Here is a 21,010-nt window from a genome sequence, read left to right as displayed (position 1 = left end):
GTCTAGATCCATCCTCTTTGGAACCCCCTTCAGGTAGTTGAAAGCAGCTATCAAATCCCCCCTCATTCTTCTCTTCTGCAGGCTAAACAATCCCAGTTCCCTCAGCCCCTCCTCATAAGTCATGTGTTCCAGTCCCCTAATCATTTTTGTTGCCCTCCGCTGAACATTTTCCAATTTTTCCACATCCTTCTTGTAGTGTGGGGCCCAAAACTGGACACAGTACTCCAGATGAGGCCTCACCAATGTCGAATAGAGGGGAACGATCACATCCCTCGATCTGCTGTATACATCCCAAAATGTCATTGGCCTTCTTGGCAACAAGGGCACACTGTTGGCTCACATCCAGCTTCTCGTCCACTGTCACCCCTAGGTCCTTTTCTGCAGAACTGTTGCTGAGCCACTCAGTCCCTAGTCTGTAGCGGTGCATGGGATTCTTCCGTCCTAGGTGCAGGACTCTGCACTTATCCTTGTTGAACCTCATCAGATTTCTTTTGGCCCAATCCTCCAATTTGTCTAGGTCCCTCTGTATCCTATCCCTACCCTCCAGCGTATCTACCTCTCCTCCCAGTTTAGTGTCATCTGCAAACTTGCTGAGGGTGCAATCCACACCATCCTCCAGATCATTTATGAAGATATTGAACAAAACCGGCCCCAGGACCGACCCTTGGGGCACTCCACTTGATACCGGCTGCCAACTAGACATGGAGCCATTGATCACTACCCGTTGAGCCCAACAATCTAGCCAACTTTCTATCCACCTTAGAGTCCATTCATCCAGGTACTCCATTCTAAGGGAGGGAAACTTGGCCCTTTATTTCCAGTACCCTGTTTCCAGAAACTCTATTGCTACTTTAATTTTCCTCTTACTGCCCCTCTGTCTAGAGGTGGTTATGGAGCATGGAGGGTCATTTTTATGGATGAGTGATATCTGGTGGTTTGAAGTTTGGTTCAGACAAGCACCAAAGTCCTGATGCTTCTCTGAAACTCTGGGAGCGGTTATCAGCCATATTAGTAGATGAAATTTAGCCCTATGCAGGAGACCAGCCTATGCACTGACCAACTTCTATGTCACCAAGGCTTAATTCTGATTTTCAGCCTAGTGTCTGAAAAGTACTTTAAGATTCTCCAGTGGAAATTGCTACAGAAGACCAAAGGAGTAGCACTGTCATGATAAGAGCGACAGAAGAGCCAGTCTCTGTGGGACAAAGGGGAATTTGGGCCCCCAACCACCCATCCCATTTTCATGGGGCAATCCTAATGCTGACAGGGCTTGCAGGCTGGGAAAGTCCCAAAATGCCTTTGGGGCTGAGGTACCACCATCAAAACATGGCATTTACATATTCTATGTCCAGAAGAGAAGTTGGAAAAGGTGACACCTCACGTCTGGCAAGAGGGTCAATTGGGAAGGTGCATTTATCACATTAGGTAAGACTTGAATATAAGCCTCTTCCAAGCTGTCCCAGACCCATGCATAGAACAGCAGGATACAGCTTCTCCTGGCACCCAGCTAGTTAGCCCATTTCATCCCAAGTGACACTCTGTTCCCCTGAGGGACACAGCTCCTCTGCTTTCTTCTAAATATTTAGCTGTGCAAGTTTGTGCTGCAAGACTCAGGAATGTCTTGAGATGGAAGAAGGAAATGGGGTTGCCTGGAGCTGGGCCCAACATTTCTCTGGCAAATTCACTTCAGATAAAACAAAACATTTACAGACATAAATAAGAGACGGGAGACTGGGGGGGGGGGGGAGCTCAAATGTGTCAGCTGCTGTGTCCAGCTTTAGTTCAAAACATAAAAATTAAGGGAGGGAAGGAGGAGGGGAGAAAACGATACATGGAAAAGAATGTAAAAAGCCGTGGGTGCCAGCACAAGCTCAAACCCGCCAGCAAGACAAATGCAAACTAACAGGTATAAGCATGTTGCCTTATATGGGAAATTTTTCTGCTGCATTTGGCCCTGTTTATAGGAATTCTCTCTTAGTTTCAATGTAACCACATGTCACTGTCTCCGGTCTCCAATACTGGACAGCTCAATGTGAGGAGCCTGGGCCTGCAAAGTTTACCTCAACAGTGACTTTCATAAGAGTGTTCCTCATCTCCCATAAACCATAACACTGCGAATGGAGGCCTAGAACGATCAGACCAAGGGAGGCCAGCTTCCAGAGCTGATATTCGTGTTATAGTAACTTGAAAAAATAAATAATAAATAATAATATTTACTAATGGTTTAGGGTAAACAGAAGGTGCTCCACCCCCTCCTGCAGGTGGGAAGGGGAACTCAGTCTCCATCCTTCCTTCGAACCTTGGTCTCCCTGTTGAGATGGTCCACAAGAGTAGCAATTGTGATGATGGCTTTTGGGATGGGGACACCTGGCTTCTCAAAACCACTGATAAAACGTCAGATGGTAACTTGCTCACTACTGACCCTTGGAGGATTCAAACTAGAGTTTGAATTATTAGAGTTAAAGGGTCCATTATCCTTTCCCAATCCCCTGAGCCATCCAGCACCTTCAGTGAGTCAAGGTGAAAAGTACATCCAGGAAGCAAGTAGGTTGATACTCTATCATTTGTATAAAAAATTTAATGAGCAAATCAGCCATATTCCTATTAAAAAGCAGTAACTATAACAGATTGCTGTAGTGATCATTCCTAAGGATAGACGAATTGCTGATAAAATACAGTCTTCCTCTACCTATGTTATACTGGGACAGAAATACCAATCCAGAGAAGTCCAGCATACTCAGTGGAATATCATGAATTCAGCTACAAGACAGAAAGCAAGGAGCAGGAATAAGTGGACGTTTTCAACGTGGAAGGAGGTAAATAGTGAAGTACTCCAATGATCTGAATTTGAACAGGTGTTACTTAATGATATGAAGCCAGGAAGATTGTAAGGAGCCTCAGAAGGCCCGCCAATGAGGCAATTGGGCAACATGAGAACAGATAAAATTTAGCAGAGAAGAGTGCAGAGTAATATCCACTTTGAACTATTCATGCACATTGATGGTTTGTAAATGAAATATAACCACTCCTGAGACGAGATCCAGGCATCACTGTGGATATCTCAATGAAAATATCAGCTCAGTTCTTAGCCGTAGTAAAAAAAAAAGCAAGCAAGCAAGCTTAGGAATACATACAATGCTGAAAATATTATAAAACCATTTTGTAAATTTTGATATATCCTCATCTAGAATGTTGTGTTCAGTTTTGGTCAACTCATCTCAAGAAGGATATAGCAGAAAAATAGAAAAAGGGCAACAAAAATTATTAGAGGCTTGGAAAGACTCCCATATGAAAAGAGATATTAAAAGATTTGAATTGTTTAGTTTATAAAGGAAGTGAATAAAAGGGGATATAATGGGGTATCCACAATAAGCCTTGCTGTAGACAAGGTCAGTTAAGCACACCTACTTACCCTTTATTTTAATGCAAGAACAAGAGGGCACCCAATTAAATTGAAAAGATAAGAAATTTAAAACTGATAAAAGGATTTTTCCCGCTCACAGAGCACATAATTCACCTGTGGAACTTCCAGTCACAAAATATTGAAGTAAATTATTACCATTTGTTATTTTTGTGATGCACAGATTTGTGCTAGGGACTTCACAGTAACTAGAAAGACAGTCTCTACTTCAGAGAGCTTACAGTCTAAAGAAAAATGCTTAGTATGATTTAAAAAAATCTGTTAGGCATTTGTATAATAGCAAAAATAACATTGCAGCATGAATTAGGAAGAAACTTCCCCTGCAGGCATAGTTTTGCCTACATGGGAGTTTTACATCATCCTCTGAAGCAGCAGATACCAGTCATTGCTACAGACAGGATACTGGAGTAAATTAACCATTGGTCTGATCTAGTACGGCAATTACTATGTTCAATTCCCACCAGAGCAGCAACACAGAGCAATAGTTTGGTATAGTCATGATGGGCATTTGGATTTCTAGCACAGCTTTACTGAATGAAATCCATGTTTCCTTCCTCAATTCCTATGCCTTTGATTTTCACTTATCTTCCTCCTACTGATCAATATGAGCTGCAAAATCTGCTAATATCTGAGCAGAGCTTTGTCCATGACAGCATTTGCACAGCTGTACCTGCTGTAGCCTGGTAATGCTGTCCCCTACCTGTCTCCCCAGAAGCACAACGGTTTGCAGGATCCCATTATCTACTCCACACATTATGAGGAGACTCAGCCCCACAAGTCAGATCCATCAAAGGGCAGCATTTTTGATTGCTGAGTTTTAATAAACAAATGGCATTTTCTATTCACTATTTAGCTACTTTGGCATTTTAAAGAATAGCTCAGATCATAATGATGAAATTTCTGCATTCACAGTAAACTGGCACCAACAAAGAGGATAATAGTCATATAAATTAGTCTAGGAACAGGGAGCCAAGCTGGGGAATATGCACTTATTAGAACAATCACAGAGCTTCAGAGAAGGAATTGAGGATGCGTGCAGGGGAGTGATGATTGTGGGGGAAATCACTGAAACAGTCAGCCCAGCACACAGCTGCAGTAACAAAAGCATGAACCAGATACAAGACCATACAAATACAGGCAGAGAATATGAACTAGAAGCAATGATCCCGGATTGCATAAGGCACTGGGAGCTGACATCAATAGAGTTACACCAAGGATGCATTGGGCCACTGTGCATGCCACTCAACCTCTTCAAAATTCATTTCTTCAGCGACCTTTTTCCAAACAAATTACATTTATGAACAAAAATTCCCAGTGCACTTGGGAGAAAAGATTATGCCTGGTCTCTTACCCATTCATTTAGATTACAGGCCATTTGAGAGTAGGGAGCTTGTCTTTCCCTTTTTATTGTATAGCACAGAGTACACTGACTAATCAATAAAAAACTAACACTATGTTGTAATTTAGCCCAGCAGCTGGGTGAAACCTTCCTAACAGAACTTGGAACCATTTGAAGCTCAGCAGGTTTGCGATTTTGTTACAAACCTGAAGCTCAAGCCAGGTGTGCTTAATGTAAGCGGGGAAATAGTCCTGCTCTTGTGGGGAACTTTCCTGGCTTCTGCACTACCCCGGTGAAGTGGGCTAGCGAAAGGATCTGAGTCCTTGTTCCCACTTCCTTTACCCAGTGGCCTCCCTGCCCTTGAGGACTCCTCTTCCACTCTCCTGTCTGGCAGAGTCCTCGTAACCCCAACAAGGCTGGGCCCAGGATTCCTGGGGGGCTCGACCCCCAACCCTGCTGTGGTCACCTCGGACAGGGGTGCTAGGGTGTCCCCACTCCGGGGTACTCTCTCTGCACTGGGCACTTCTCTGACCCACTGACCATTACATACAAGTTAAAGCAAATGCAAGTTATTTAATCAACAATTAATTTTAAAAAGAATAAGCAAAAATGGGAAAGGTTAAAGGAAACATATCACCCTGCTCTGTGGCAGGGAACATCACAAACAGTGTCTCTGGAACATCAGGGCAGTCCACAGTCTGTTCCTTGTAAGTCCCAGGCCTTCTTCTCAGGCCCTGGCTGTGCTGCAGTGATGCTGTGGGTTGGACGCTCGCTCTGGTGGTGGCCACACGTTCTCAGGCTCTAAGTGGTAGGACCCCTCTTCCCAGTAACGCCCCCGCCCTGTCGGGGTGACGATCCAAGCCTGGCCTGCAGAGACTCTTGGCTGAGGCATCTCCCTGAACTGGCCCCGCTGCCCAGGGTCCCCCTAGGTTTCCCCAGCTGCTCACCGCACCCAGCTCCAGACTGCTCCAGCCCCAGCTGCACCACTCTGTCTCTGCACTGCTGCTGCTCTGCCTCCAGTCCCTGGGCTGCTTCTTTGGCCCCTCTGGCTCTGGTTGCTACAGCTCTGCTCCCAGAACAGGTCTGCTCTGCAGGCTGCTTCTGTGACTCTGCTCCCAGCACTGACCGGCTTCCTGGGCTGCTTTTCTGGCCTCTCTGGCTCTGGTTGCTGCAGCTGTCCTCCCAGGGCAAGTCTGCTCTCTCTGGGCTGTGCCTCTGGCTTTGGGGCTGCAGCTCTGCTCCCAGGACAGGGTCTGCTCTCTCTGGGCTGCTTTTCTGGTCCCTCTGGATCTGGCACAGCTCTGCTCCCCAGCTCAGCTTGGGCCCCTGCTTTCTCCTTAGCTCAGCCCCACTCTGTCTGACCCAGGCAAATCCAGCTCACACGGAGAATGGGACCTCCCTGGCCTCCTGACTCTCTGATTAGCCTGCCCGCCCTGTCATTCAGGCTCACCTGGAACATTGGCCTCTCCCCATTGTTCCTGAGGGCTGTCAGTCTCAGGGTCCTGATTCCCCATCGACCCTTCCCCCTTTTTAGTACTGGGAGATAGCAACTAAAACACCCCCACTGAATGTTAGTAACGGGGCAACAGTCCCCTTACATTAAGTTCACAAACTTTTTGCCAGGGTTGGATCAAGTTTTGATCAAGCCTCACTGTTCCGGGTAGACAATGTGCAGAGCCAAGAGGTTTGGCCTGAATTTTGCTTTGGGTACTTAACTTTGGGGGATAGGATGGGTGTTCAAACTTGACACTCAATGCAAACCTCAACAGAAGCAAAAGTGGAACGTGGATGGCACACCCTGCAAGGATAGTGAACATCCATGTGATCAGAACATCCAGAGGTGTTTTGATCTCTACTCCCATTTCTGTGTAAGGACTAGTCAGGAGTAGATCTGGAACTTTCTTTCAGACATCTACCTGAAAGTCTGGATCCTGACCACAAGCAGAGATGGGGCCCAAACCAAACATCATAATATCAAGACTTCTGTAATGAAGCCAAATCAAAACCCTGGAGGAGGAGTTGAACTTTGCCACTCAGGCCCATCTCGGTCTGTTCTGAACCTGTGTGGCCTAGAGTACTCAGGCTGGAAAACCTATAAGATCCTAGAGTACTCAGGTTGGAAAACCTGAGATTACTCCATATTTCCTGCTCCTGCCTGGGAATATTGTAGAAAGGGCCTATTGTGTGGGATTTCGGGGCGGCAGTTTAGATCTCTGAAGATATGGGGACATTAAGAATAAACATTTAAAAAATCAAGGGGAAAAAAAGTGAACTGAACTTTTTCAAACCTCAGAGAAAATTTTGTTCAGTTCAAGCTTTGGGCCAAGATCCCAGTGATCAAAACCACTGGCTTATGCCTGTTTATTCTCATACATCGCACAATCCCATCTTAGAGAGTGTGGGAACTCTTTAGCAGGTTTATTACAGACTCACACCAAACTGGGCACTAAGACAAAGGATAATATATTCAATGGAGAAGATTTGTAACAGGAGGGTGAGTTTGAAGTGTTGTCATCCTGGGTCAGGTGGAGTGTATCACAGCATAAACAAAGAGCAGATGGGGCCAGACCAGCAGGACACGAGAATTGTCCAGCTGCATGTTTAAAGAGAGCCAGGAAGTCAGTGACAGTTGTTGGTCCCCAGAGTACGTGCCAAAAACTCAGCCTAATCACCCCAGCTCTCCTGCCATTGGGCCAGATGCCTGAAAGAGGGAGCTGTGTAAGCTGAATTTGACCCTTTTGTCACCCCTCTTTCTCTTTGGCCAAACAGCGCGGGAAAAGTGTTTCCTTTTCTCAACCTTCTGTAAGACTTGGAATGGCCTCTTCCCTGTTCCAGCCGTTCCTTCCCTCCCCTTCCCTGCTCATTCTTAGGGCTTTTAGTTTGAGTTTACTGTTGCCATGCAGAAAACGTTTTGTCTGAAAGTTTGGAGGCTATAGTTTGCTGGTGCAGACTCTGAAACCTTCACCCAGCAAAGGCAATCGTTTCTACCATTTGTACTAAGGCGAAGGGTAATCGAGTGGTTGGAGCAAGGGACAGGGAATCAGGACTTCTGCATTCTAATCTCATCTCTGCCATTCACTGGCTGTTTAACCATGGGCAAGTCCCTTAACATGTCTCAGTTTCACCATCTGTAAAATAGGAATAACTACACTTACCTACTTCACAGGGAATTGTGAAGCTAAGTCAATTGTTGTTTGTAAATAACTGAGATCTTTACAGAAGGATAACTTATGTTATATCCCCCTCTCTCCCACTGAGAGACCCAAAACACCTTCAGTTTGGATGCATCAAGCTTTGATCTGGATTATTTTCTCCAGAAAATGCAGTCTGACAGTTCATACATGGCACAGCCTCTGCAGTGAGAGAACATTAATACAGACCATGCAACTTACAAAGCATTGCTGTGGTGGGTTGCACTCACCTATTGAGCAGTGCCTTTCTCTTTGGCTACCAGCACCCCTGAAAGCTATCAGCCTGTCTCGGTGAGTCTTCTGTGTCTTGGCCCTCCATCCAGGTCACATACTCCAAAACCCCTAATAACAAACTCAAAAATTGAAACTGTTCCTTGTCTTCTGGGCCAATTATAAACAAAATCAATTCTTACCCTTTCTAGGTTAAACTCTCTCTCTGGGACGGAATCAGCGAAGTTCCTTCTTAGCCCCTGCCACTGACTGTGGCCAGCAAGAGACCCTGGCCCTGCCTGGTTTCTCTGGCAGCAGGCAGCTCCTTTTATTTCAGCCTGGTGGGTCTTAATTGGCTTTTGCTAGTTCCTAGCCCTTCTGTCTTCTGGATGACCAGATCTCACTGGTTCCCAAAATGGCTGCTGTTTTCCTCACTACTAATTGTTTTCTAGGGCAGGGTGTAACAGAGCCTCCAGTATGGGGCCACAAAGGCCTGGTATCCGCAGTCAAAATTGCCCAGAAATGAAAATAGCTACCACAGCGTTACCAAAAATGTCAGCACTGAGACTCTTTGAAGGGAGTCATGCTCCCTTCCAAATGGTTGTATTGGTCCATTAGTTGCTCTTCCCCAGAGCACTATGAGGATCAGAAGAGAAACAGGACCCAAGGGAAGGGAAAACTGTGATATTTTGGGGATCATCCAGTAAGGGGTTCTGTTACTGCCAGCTCTGTAACCTTGGGTGCCTTTTGTTGTGCAGCTTTTGTTCAGACCCCTGACACTAGTAGCTTGTACACACGCACAAGATCTCACCCTGGCTTCCACCAGCCTAGTCACTCCTTGCAGGTTTCAGAGTAGCAGCCGTGTTAGTCTGTATTCGCAAAAAGAAAAGGAGTAATTGTGGCACCTTAGAGACTAACCAATTTATTTGAGCATAAGCTTTCGTGAGCTACAGCTCACTTCATCGGATGCTCAAATAAATTTGTTAGTCTCTAAGGTGCCACAAGTACTCCTTGCAGGGTAACACCAACACCAACAGCCCTTCCAGTCCTGAGTCTTCCTAAATCCATATTCCCCAAGTTCTTAACTACCAGACACTCGGACTTTTCCTGCCAATTCGTCACCCTCTAAAGGCATGAAGCCAGTTCCCACAACCACCAGCCTACTTTGACACACAGTTAGCAGAACAGAGGGGTAAAAATGAACAGAAGGTTTGTTTCATAGAAAAACCACAGATTCAAAGATGAAACAGTAAGGGGAAAACAAACACATAAAAGTTACACAGAAAACAAAGGCACAACCTCAGGCTTTACACTTCTAGTATTAGAAAAGGGATTTTATCTAAAAAAAAAGTTCTCTCTTGCCTCTGAACAGTTTCCCAGCATATCCCATGCCATAGAGGGGATCCAGCATTTCACAGACAGCACCTGCCAAGTGACTGTCCCTCAGTTTCTGGATCCCAAAATTCAGACACAAGCCTGCTTTTAAAAGGCTTTTTTTCTCTTTTTTATTTTTCTTCTCTTAGGCCATGGTGACTCATGTTTATTTAGTGTGGAAATCCTTCTTGATTGAAGAGCGTTTGTCTCTTCAATAAGAAAAGGAGTACTTGTGGCACCTTAGAGACTAACCAATTTATTTGAGCATGAGCTTTCGTGAGCTACAGCTCACTTCATCAGATGCATACCGTGGAAACTGCAGCAGACTTTATATATACACAGAGAATATGAAAAAATACCTCCTCCCACCCCATTGTCCAGCTGGTAATAGCTTATCTAAAGTGATCATCAGGTGGGCCATTTCCAGCACAAATCCAGGTTTTCTCACCCTCCACCCCCCCACACAAATTCATTCTCCTGCTGGTGATAGCCCATCCAAAGTGACAACTCTTTACACAATGTGCATGATAATAAAGTTGGGCCATTTCCTGCACAAATCCAGGTTCTCTCACCCCCTCACCCCCCTCCCAAAAACCACACACACAAACTCACTATCCTGCTGGTAATAGCTCATCCAAAGTGACCATTCTCCCTACAATGTGCATAATTAAGGTGGGCCATTTCCAGCACAAATCCAGGTTTTCTCACATCCCCCCCACCCCCATACACACACAAACTCACTCTCCTGCTGGTAATAGCTCATCCAAACTGACCACTCTCCAAGTTTAAATCCAAGTTAAACCAGAACATCGGGGGTGGGGGGTAGGAAAAAACAAGAGAAAATAGGCTACCTTGCATAATGACTTAGCCACTCCCAGTCTCTATTTAAGCCTAAATTAATAGTATCCAATTTGCAAATGAATTCCAATTCAGCAGTTTCTCGCTGGAGTCTGGATTTGAAGTTTTTTTGTTTTAAGATAGCGACCTTCATGTCTGTGATTGCGTGACCAGAGAGATTGAAGCATTCTCCGACTGGTTTATGAATGTTATAATTCTTGACATCTGATTTGTGTCCATTTATTCTTTTACGTAGAGACTGTCCAGTTTGACCAATGTACATGGCAGAGGGGCATTGCTGGCACATGATGGCATATATCACATTGGTGGATGTGCAGGTATACGAGCCTCTGATAGTGTGGCTGATGTTATTAGGCCCTGTGATGGTGTCCCCTGAATAGATATGTGGGCACAATTGGCAACGGGCTTTGTTGCAAGGATAAGTTCCTGGGTTAGTGGTTCTGTTGTGTGGTATGTGGTTGTTGGTGAGTATTTGCTTCAGGTTGCGGGGCTGTCTGTAGGCAAGGACTGGCCTGTCTCCCAAGATTTGTGAGAGTGTTGGGTCATCCTTTAGGATAGGTTGTAGATCCTTAATAATGCGTTGGAGGGGTTTTCAGGGGACACCATCACAGGGCCTAATAACATCAGCCACACTATCAGAGGCTCGTTCACCTGCACATCCACCAATGTGATATATGCCATCATGTGCCAGCAATGCCCCTCTGCCATTTACATTGGTCAAACTGGACAGTCTCTACGTAAAAGAATAAATGGACACAAATCAGATGTCAAGAATTATAACATTCATAAACCAGTCGGAGAACACTTCAATCTCTCTGGTCACGCAATCACAGACATGAAGGTCGCTATCTTAAAACAAAAAAACTTCAAATCCAGACTCCAGCGAGAAACTGCTGAATTGGAATTCATTTGCAAATTGGATACTATTAATTTAGGCTTAAATAGAGACTGGGAGTGGCTAAGTCATTATGCAAGGTAGCCTATTTCCTCTTGTTTTTTCCTACCCCCCCCCCCCCCCGATTTTCTGGTTTAACTTGGATTTAAACTTGGAGAGTGGTCAGTTTGGATGAGCTATTACCAGCAGGAGAGTGAGTCTGTGTGTGTATGGGGGTGGGGGGGATGTGAGAAAACCTGGATTTGTGCTGGAAATGGCCCACCTTAATTATGCACATTGTAGGGAGAATGGTCACTTTGGATGAGCTATTACCAGCAGGATAGTGAGTTTGTGTGTGTGGTTTTTGGGAGGGGGGTGAGGGGGTGAGAGAACCTGGATTTGTGCAGGAAATGGCCCAACTTTATTATCATGCACATTGTGTAAAGAGTTGTCACTTTGGATGGGCTATCACCAGCAGGAGAGTGAATTTGTGTGGGGGGGTGGAGGGTGAGAAAACCTGGATTTGTGCTGGAAATGGCCCACCTGATGATCACTTTAGATAAGCTATTACCAGCAGGACAGTGGGGTGGGAGGAGGTATTTTTTCATATTCTCTGTGTATATATAAAGTCTGCTGCAGTTTCCACAGCATGCATCTGATGAAGTGAGCTGTAGCTCACGAAAGCTCATGCTCAAATAAATTGGTTAGTCTCTAAGGTGCCACAAGTACTCCTTTTCTTTTTGCGAATACAGACTAATACGGCTGTTACTCTGAAACCTGTCTCTTCAATGTCTTCCCATTAACATTAATGGTCCCCCATTGTCTCTTCTTCATTGGACAAAGGGTTGTTACTTGGAGCTGGTTTTGTGTAAACACCTGTCTTGAGAGGTGCCTGTCCTTGCTATAAGAAAAGGAGTACTTGTGGCACCTTAGAGACTAACCAATTTATTTGAGCATGAGCTTTTGTAGCTCATGCTCAAATAAATTGGTTAGTCTCTAAGGTGCCACAAGTACTCCTTTTCTTTTTGCGAATACAGACTAACACGGCTGCTACTCTGAAACCTGTCCTTGCTATAAGGTGTGGTTGAAATTGTAGTATAGGTTATGAGCTGAGTTTTCTATATACATAAATGCATATACATACAGACTGTGGTTATGAATCTATCTCATGACCATCAAGTTCAGAACACTACAAGCTTTCATGGAAGACCTTACTTGATACACTGTGATAGTACAATAATATAGTATGCAATCAGTTGATTCAACTGCTCATTTTGGGGGTTTAACCCAGTGACATACTAACTTTTTTTTGTCGCACCCCCTTTACCATTTATAGAATTTGTCACCCCCCCATCACTTGTAATTTGAAGTAATCCATTACTTCTGCACTACTGCTGGTGGCAGTACTGCCTTCAGAGCTGGGTGGCCAGAGAGCAGCGGCTGCTGGCCGGGGCATTCATGTTGTTTGCCAAGTGGAAGGACTATTTTTTTAATACAGCTCCCGTCCCACCCCACAATACCCACTCTATTTTTATCCTGCTCCTGCTGTTGTGGTAGTGTGACTCAGGGTGCCTGGGACAGCCCTCACTGAAAATGCCAGGCTGCAAAAAGGATAGCAGATTCTCCCAAAACTGGTGGTTAACACTGAAGTTAGATTTACCAACCAGTCACAAACTGTGCTCCTGATCCCCGACACTGGTTTTCAAGAAGCCAATAAAGAAATCAAACTGCCCCCTTTACTGCATTCCCAATTCTCTGGCTCCCAATCAGACATAGATCCAGTACAGTGAGAAGTTACCTAAAAATGCTGCTCACTATACAAAATGTTCTTCTGACCCCAAAGGGCCAGCCACATTACCAGGTCAGTACAGTTTTGGATCTTACTCAAAATACTATGCTGCCAGCCAATCCTGTGATGTCTAAAACGAAAGGTTTATTAGAAAAAAGAAAAGAAAAGAAAAGAAAATAAAAGTTGTTAAATGGTAAAGCAATCAGATACATACAGATGCTTCGAAGTCCATATGTCAGGTTCTTAGCAGTATTAGTCAGTTGGCTGGCTTGCAAGTCCCCCTGGAACACATCCAAAGTTTGGATGGGCCATTCAGTCCTTTGTTCAGAGCTTCATTTGTAGAAAAGTTGCTTCTGGGGGTAAGAAGCAGGAAGGATTGAAGACAAAATGGAAATAATGCAGCTGCCCTTTATATTTCTCTTTCCATGTGGCTTGTACTTCCTGTATGCCAAACACAAGTTTCGCAGCACATGGCATGGAAAAGCCTTAGAGTTCTGTCCACCAACTTGCCCCTACATGCCTTGCTGACTCATAAGGTGTATCCCCCGGCTCCTTTCAATGGATTCATTGTACAGCTGATTACCCTTGATTGGCCATCAAACGGGCTAGGCAGTGCTGCTGCCAATCTGTCTGGGGGTATCACCCAGAAACACAGCACAAGTTTGGAAATATACCCTGCAGATATACCCTACTTATCTATAACTCACAATACAAAGGTGATACAAACATATAAACAAGATCGTCATACTTGGCAAATCATAGCATTTTCACAGGTACCTTACATGGTCAGTCAGATTCCTTGCAATTTTATAATATTGGTAACAACAATATCATAAAGTGTCTCCCAGATTCCATGCAGTGTCACAGGAATAGGATCCCAGTTTCTTTGTCCCCCAGCCCCCGCGAGAACCTCTTGTGCCCACACTGGGGGTGAGGGTGGGGGTGTGCGCCGCAGTTTTGCACACCATTGGTTTAAACCTTCGGTTCTCACCTTGGGCTGTCTGGATGCTGATTATCACAGATCCGATCTCCTTGAAAACTGGAACAGTAGAGCCATTGATGGTACTAGAGATTTTCTTGTTTATATATAAGTGGTGTGTTTACATCTACCCTTTCAGTGGTGATAGGGAGAGGAAGGTTTCCACAGAGACTGTGGGATTATATTTGCTAGAAGTCTCCTCCACCTCTCCTGGAAGGCTTAAATCTACATTCTGTTGCAGGAGGAGGTGGTGTTCCTTTGAAAATGAATTTGCAATAAGATACGGCTACAAAAGAAATCATGTCATGCAGCTGAGAAGAGAGAGTTCTGGGTAGGGCTCTGGGGGACATCATCTGGCTTACTGCACTCAGTCCTGGGCATCATATTATCAGGGAGATATTGAAAAAAATAGGAGGGAGTTCAGGGAAAAAAAACAAAAATGATCAGGGAGCTAGAGGGGCTATGTTATGAGGAAGGATTAAAAGAGCTAAAAATCTTTGTAGCTTGGCTTAATGACAACTAAGGGAGGACTTTATAACAGTCTAAAGTGTAGGAAGAGTGCAAATAATAAAAATAGAAGAGGAATTATTTTGTGCTATTATGGGCAGGGTAAGAGTAGGATCAAATGGGATGATATAAAGACAGGGGAGATTAAAGATCAGGGAAGCTAGCCTTACAGTGATATGTATTAAGTTGTGGGAATGGTGGAAGCACCATCGCTTGAGAATTTTTAAGATAGACTGGACAAGACACTAAAAAATGTTATGAAGGGAAGGAGCTTGCATTTGCAGGGCTGGAGGGAAAAGGCATATTGTATATTGTTTCTAACTTTTGTGATTCTATGAAACATCAGGCCCCTGTTTGTTGGAAGAGCAAAGTACTGAGGTTGCTTTAAAGATCCGAAACATCTCTGCAGAGAAAGCTGCCATGCTGGGCAGTAATTCCATGCCCCTGGGCTTGGTTCTATCAGGAAGAAAGATCTGCAGAACTGCACAGCATCCCCCTCATCCCTGGCCCCCAAAACTGCCGAACCTGTGAGTTCTCACCAGATATTTGGAAGTTCTTATTCAGTGAATCCCAACTTCCTCTGAGTCTTCCCATTACTACATCAAGCTCCACACAGCCAATCTGTTCACTCCAGTTTATAGCTTAAAGGAGATTTTCCATTTGGGGCAAATTTTGTGTTCATAAAAGTAACACTGACTGGAGAGAGGCAGTATGCAGGCAAGGTAAGGTGCAGCCTTCCTCCTCATCAATTCTGTGACACAGCTCAATCCTGACCTGTGCTTCTGTCCCACCATTCCAGTCCCCCACAATTCAGTCCTGACCTGTGATACCCCATTCTAGGCCTTGGCCTCTTCCATCCAGACACTCATGAACTGGATAGCGGATGTGATATGTGAACACACTCAGTTAGAGATAGGTCTACACTGCAGCTGAGAGGTGTGATTCCCAGCCCAGCTAGACAGACTCACACTAACTTTGCTTAAGCTAGCGCACTAAAAAATAAAAGTGTGAACGCTGTGGCATAGGTTCATGCCCATGGGGTCAGGCAGGTTTGGACTTCAGCGGCTAGCCTGAGTCCCTGCCAGTGCCACAACGTCCACACTGCTATTTTTAGTGCACTTGCTTGAGTGGAGCTGGCAGGAGTCTGCCTACCTATACTGGGAACTGCACCTCCCAGTTGCTGTGTAGACATACCCCAAAAACTCTAATTTTACCACCCTCATTCAAGTGGACTGGTAACCTACTGTACAGACAGGCCCACTGATTTCAGAGGGCCACGTATGCAGTAAGGTGCTATGCAATGTAAGAAAGGATGGCAAAATTAGTCTCTCAGATATTAGATTAAACCCAGTAAAATGATACTGGTCACTCCTCCTGGCTGGGTCACTCCTTACCTAAGATATTCTAAGAAAAACAGCTCTGCTTTGAAAATGATCTTTCAAATACCTTTTACCTAGTGTAACGGAGGGTTCTGCAAGTACCATCTCTGGGGGAAGCTTTGGCAATAATATTCAGAATTAGCATAAGAAAAAGCATAATGTGGATAGTTAAGTGTGTCAGATACAACTTCTTCCAGTGTTTTAGACTTTAACCTGCATGATCCATTGTACTTTGAACCATACAGGCCCCACAAACCAGTGTGCGTGCAACACAGTACTCACACATAACTATGTAATAAAGAGTGACTCTACAATTGCAAACCACTAGACGGAAGGGGAAAAAATGATGAGGAAAGCAATTTCAGCGTGGAGTTTTCCAATGGGATATTTTAAACACCAGTGAGGAAAAGAAAGGATTTTTCAAAATTAAAGAAAAATGTCTTGCCTGACCACTTTGAACCTGACTTCTATAGTGTGTCCTTCCCCCTCTATATAAATGACGCCCCCATGCATACATATACATGTCTGCCATCCCGGACAAGCTCCACTTGTCTTCATATCTGGCGCAGGCAGCAAATAGAAGTTATTGAACCTTCAAGGTCTATCTCCCAGCACTGCTGAACACATGCCGGCATTTCTCAGACGTGAACCCTGGTGCCTGATGCTTTTGGCTAGGAAAACTTTAGCAGCAGCTGGATCCACGTCATATAGAGGGAGGCAGCAGGTCTGCCAGCCCTGCTAAAGCAGCCAGGGGCAAGCTGCCGCGAGCTCTCAGCAGCCGGGGGAGGGGGGAAGGAATAATACAAAGCAAGTACAGATCGCTGGCTGATTCCACAAGAAGAGAAGCAAAATGACAAAATAAGGGCTGTAATTGCAGGGAAGAGACCTATAATTCTCTCCACGCAGCACCCCTTGTTAGTATGTGCAGAACAGATGTCTCCAGCTGGGGCTCTTGCCAGTTTAGCAGAGGTATTGTCACTGGATGGGGACTATGCACTATAAAGGCAATCTTTGATGTGCTTGGTAACTGCAATCACGGCTGTGGGGTTATGTTCCTTCCTTGAAATGAGGGAACAGCTTGTTCTTCCATGCCTTGCCTCTCTTCTCTCCAGCAAAGTGCAGGGCCTTGGCTGGGTCAGGATAGCAGAGACATTGTGGGGCCAAACAACATCTGAGGAGAGGGAAAGGCCGGTGGGTAAAAGCATAGACTTAACATTTAAAAGTGAGGTGAAAATATCCCAATATCACACATTACCTTGACAAAAGGCTTGCTGGGGAATGAGACCTAGAGACTGAGGCCACAGACGGATAAAAATAACTTCAAAGCCTTGATTTTACCGAGTCCTTCCCTGGACACCTGTGATTTGCCTGTGACCTCACATGAAAGGTCAATATCATGATGGCTGTAGCTGACCTCTCCCACAAAATATACTGACCCAGCCAAGCCCAGGAACTAGCTGCAAATCTCAGTGAAGTGAACAGGAGCTACGTGGCTAAGTTGTGGGACGTTCGAAAGTGGAGGGGAGGATGTTCTAAGGACACACTTCCAAATGAAATTCTCCCCTGTGCAGAAGGTTAGCATGAAGTCTATGTACCACTTAAGTCCCATTAAAGTCATATTTTGAAGGGAGTATATTTTGAGGGGGACACCAACTCTCATAAGAAATAAGCAGAGACAGTCGTTCATTTCACAGAGAGCCATTCAACAGCTATCATGAGTTTGGGTCCTTACCAAATGGGGACCAGATTTGAACCAAGTGACCTCTGCACCCCATTACAATCCCCTCATATTTTCCTTCTGAAAGTGCAGCAGCTCGCCAATACCTTTAGTACCTGTGGATTTCCTGCAGACATTTGAAAGAGAAAGACAGACCTGTGATGCCACACAACAGTCCTTCATTAGCCCCCTTTCTAGTATGGCAGGAGCTGAAAAGAAGTACCACATTTTTCATTTTTATTTTCCTCTGTGGATTTTTTATTACTATTATTATTATTCTCCTCCTGCTCCCCACACGCAGTTTGTTGATCAGAAGCAGAAACATTTGCCTAAAACCCACCCCAGAGTTCCTGGAACATGACAAACCAATCAAACCTACAGCAGAAATAAAAATTCCCTGGTGACTGGGCAGATGAGCAATCTCCAGTCTCTCGGGGTGCGGGGCAAGGGAAGAGGGTGAGAGACAGAGGCACAGCCCCTTCGGCTCCAGTGATATATTGGTAGCAACAAGCATGTTGTAAATATCACAAAAGGCAAAGTGAGAACTCAGATAAATAGCACAAGGGTCCTTGTGTCAGCAGCCAGCACCTCCACAAATCAACTCACACCAACATTTTCACTCTGCTCTGAAAGCAAGATCCAGGGGGAAAGCTTCTGCATGGTTTACGAGTTCCTTGACGTAAATGCTTGCAACACACTTACTGAAAAGGTCTCCTCGTTAAGGCCAGTTTGGTTTTGTTTTAATTTTCTTTCCAAAATACTCTACCGAGGTCATGTGAAGTGCTGCTCGGCCAAGTCCAATGATATGCATCAGCACGTTCTCAGCAACAGGCAAACAACAAACCTCTCTGAAGGACATTAAAGACTCGAATAACCAAGCTTATCTTATTCACCTTTGGGAAGTGCTGCAGCTGATCAAGAAGAGAAACCACCTCTCCCCCTAAAACACACACACCTACATCCTTACATTAACCACTTCAGCAGCCCAGACACTAAAACAAACAATGGCAGAGACGGAGTATGATATAGTGGTTAAAGCAGAAATCTGCATATCAGGCCCCGCTATTCCCAAATCAGTCCAGCATTCACTATGTAACCTGGTACAAGTCACTCAAACTCAATGTCTTGGCTTCCCCATCTTTAAAAGGGGGACAACAAGCCGATCTTAACTTTAACTGAGGTAAGCTCATGATTTATTGACCTAAGAGGTAAATACTCACTGAGCTGGACCTGAGATCAGCATATACCTTGAGGGACAACAAATCTAGACGTTCATCTCATCATGATGTCAATATCTTCTTATTATACCCAATTTACAGATGGCAAGACTCAGGCATAGGAAGATTCAGTGTCACACAGTGAGTATAATTTGAGCACCTTGTGAGATCTTTAATAATTGAAGGTTGTGGGCATGTTATTGCCCTAGATTTGCCTCAGTCCATCATATAACTATCTGCATGGCATTGACTCATAGGGCCAATGCAGGTAATAGTCAAACACATGTATTATTTCTGTAGGTTTTATAGAGTTCTTAATTTAGGTAGATAAGCTCTGTTAGTAGAAATTGTTAACTCTAAATTTTAAAACTTTTGACATAACATATTCTTTTCTTGGGAATTTGAAATAGGACAGGAAATGTGTCACATCTCCTAGAGAAATGTGGGAAATCCCAGCACACTTATTTGCCACTCAATTTCAAATATGTTCTGAGGGGATGGAACACAGTAAAATTGTATTAGAACCAATAAGACACATTTTTTTTTCCTTCAAAGCCAAACACTTTGAATTTATAATATCTCCTGGGCTTTACCAGGTTTGCTCTGCCCTGAAAGTGTATGTGTGTGGTCTCCACTTACCTAATGGATGCCAGACACTGAGGGCTACATAGAGGCATCAGAATGTGCAGTTATTTGTACTGCAACAAACTCACTGCTATCTAGGAATAGCATGGTTATCACTATGCCACACAGAACCTCACAGTGACGACAAGGATGGAACTTGGAGACGCCTGCTACAAAAATTACAGACTCCCTCCGGTTAGGCTGAAGAAGAATCTTCTTTAGCAGTTAGCAGTGTTGGGCCTAGGGCACACTGATGAACAATCTTGAGTCCCTCCTGAAGAGGGAACGGGGCATACATATGCATAGTCCAGCTAGTTCATTACAGTATATTGTTGCTCATGTATTTAAAAATAGGCTGTGGAACACTAAATATTTTAAGTTGCATACAAAACTGGATAACTCTGTAACTCAATAAGACCTCTTCATAAAGCATGGTGGGGCCAGGCCACGACTTGGTAGGGGCCTCCCTCAACTTGGGAGTAGTTGTGAGCCATAGAAATTGGCTTTGCTATGGAAACAGCACCTGTACATTCTGTAACAGCACAGAACTGATAAAAAGCAAATCACATTCTAATTAATCACTCACAACTTACTCCTATTTGTTGCTGTACACACTGTGCTGAACACAGAGCACCCTGAGCCTGCAGTACTTAAACAAAGACAGAAAGTTCCATAACAGGAGTCCCTGAAAGAAATTCACACACATGGGAAAGCTCATGGCTGCATCCTTTCACAATAGCCCATCTGGTAGCACACAGCACAGGGTAGAGCTGCCATGTCAGGGCCATTTAGCTCCCTTCTGGCAGCTGCAGACTCGAAAAGCATACAATGTTCTGCAGAATATCAACTCTCCTTTCACGTACACTGGCATAAATCAGGAATCATATCCCTGAACTACATCAGTGTAACACTAGAGTAATAAGAATCAGGCCCACGGGGTCGCCACTCTAATAGTTAAAGATGGCAGGTGGCCATCAGGTGTGCAAGTCTATTTAGCAAAGGGAACAAGATGACAAGTAGCTTAAGGAAACAGAAGGTGAGTGGAAGAGGAGGACAAAGTAGTACAGGCCTCATTGCCATGATATGTCCTCTTTGGGGAAGAGACTGTCATTTGCTATTCATCTGACTGGTTTTTAGCAGAATAGGGCCCTCATCTTGTTTGGGGCTTCTCAGTGCTACTCTGATAATTATAGTGATCAATGACGTAAAACAGCTGAGGGAACAGCATGCATTTGAACGGACTGGCGAATGCAGGCAAGTCAGAGTAATATGTACGTTTCCAAAAAGGGGAACATGGGCTCTCCATATACACACTCTTTTATACATGTCTTTTAGCCAATGAGATAGAGAGAGTCAGGACAGTCTTCCAAGATTTCAAACTTTTAAGCAAGGTAACCTATTTCCCCTTGTTTTTTCCTAACCCCCCCCTTCCTCAGACGTTCTTGTTAAACCCTGGATTTGTGCTGGAAATGGCTCACCTTGATTATCATACACATTGTAAGGAGAGTGATCACTTTACATAAGCTATTAC

At 44.5% G+C, this 21,010-nt stretch overlaps 1 protein-coding gene across 4 annotated transcripts in view; it reads right to left on the bottom strand.

Annotated features, from left to right (window-relative positions):
• The window catches only part of ACCS (1-aminocyclopropane-1-carboxylate synthase homolog (inactive)), an 83,351-nt gene that overhangs the window by 38,419 nt on the left and 23,922 nt on the right, over nucleotides 1-21,010 (bottom strand). The window contains exons 2-3 of one of the 4 annotated variants that reach the window (XM_084631670.1): nucleotides 13,271-13,409; nucleotides 8,182-8,293 (exon numbers count right to left, since the gene is read on the bottom strand). The exons of 1 other annotated variant lie outside the window; for it this stretch is intronic. The gene's annotated coding sequence lies outside the window, so the exon portion shown is untranslated. Of the gene's footprint in view, nucleotides 1-8,181; nucleotides 8,294-13,270; nucleotides 13,410-21,010 lie in introns of those variants that run through there. 2 more of the 4 variants (XM_084631669.1, XM_084631671.1) reach the window with 2 other exon arrangements.

Source organism: Lepidochelys olivacea (genome assembly GCF_965140295.1).
Source record: "Lepidochelys olivacea isolate rLepOli2 genome assembly, chromosome: 6".
NCBI classification, from domain to species: domain Eukaryota; kingdom Metazoa; phylum Chordata; order Testudines; family Cheloniidae; genus Lepidochelys; species Lepidochelys olivacea.
This window is presented reverse-complemented; position numbering and strand designations above follow the sequence as displayed.